This window comes from Aythya ferina, assembly GCF_964211825.1.
Source record: "Aythya ferina genome assembly, chromosome: 2".
Classification (NCBI taxonomy): domain Eukaryota; kingdom Metazoa; phylum Chordata; class Aves; order Anseriformes; family Anatidae; genus Aythya; species Aythya ferina.
The window spans coordinates 139194173-139194650 of NC_140297.1; positions in this window are offsets into that span (position 1 = coordinate 139194173).

The following is a 478-nucleotide window of genomic DNA, read 5'->3' on the forward strand; positions in this document are numbered from 1 at the left end:
CCTCCTTTAATGTACCCATAAAGAGCGATAAGGTCGCCCCTGAGCCTCCTTTTCTCCAGGCTGAACAAGCCCAGCTCCCTCAGCCGCTCCTCGTAGGACTTGTTCTCCAGGCCCCTCACCAGCTTCGTCGCCCTTCTCTGCACCCGCTCAAGCACCTCGATGTCCTTCTTGTAGCGAGGGGCCCAAAACTGAACACAGTACCACTGCTCACAGAAACAAACCAATACAGTTAATACTTTTTCCTCCTCTACTATCTTAACGTTTTCTAGTAATTTTCTAATTAACAACTCCTTCCCTTTCTTCCCCACAGTCTGTCTGGAAAAAAAAAAGATAAATCAAAAAAAAAAAAAAAAAAAAAAAAAAAAAAAAAAGCACGTATGCAAAGATGTCTCCAGAGTGACAACACCCATCTAACTGTAAAGAATATTTCACTAGAGTTAAAAATTCTATAGAAAAGACAAAGAATGACACTGAAGAC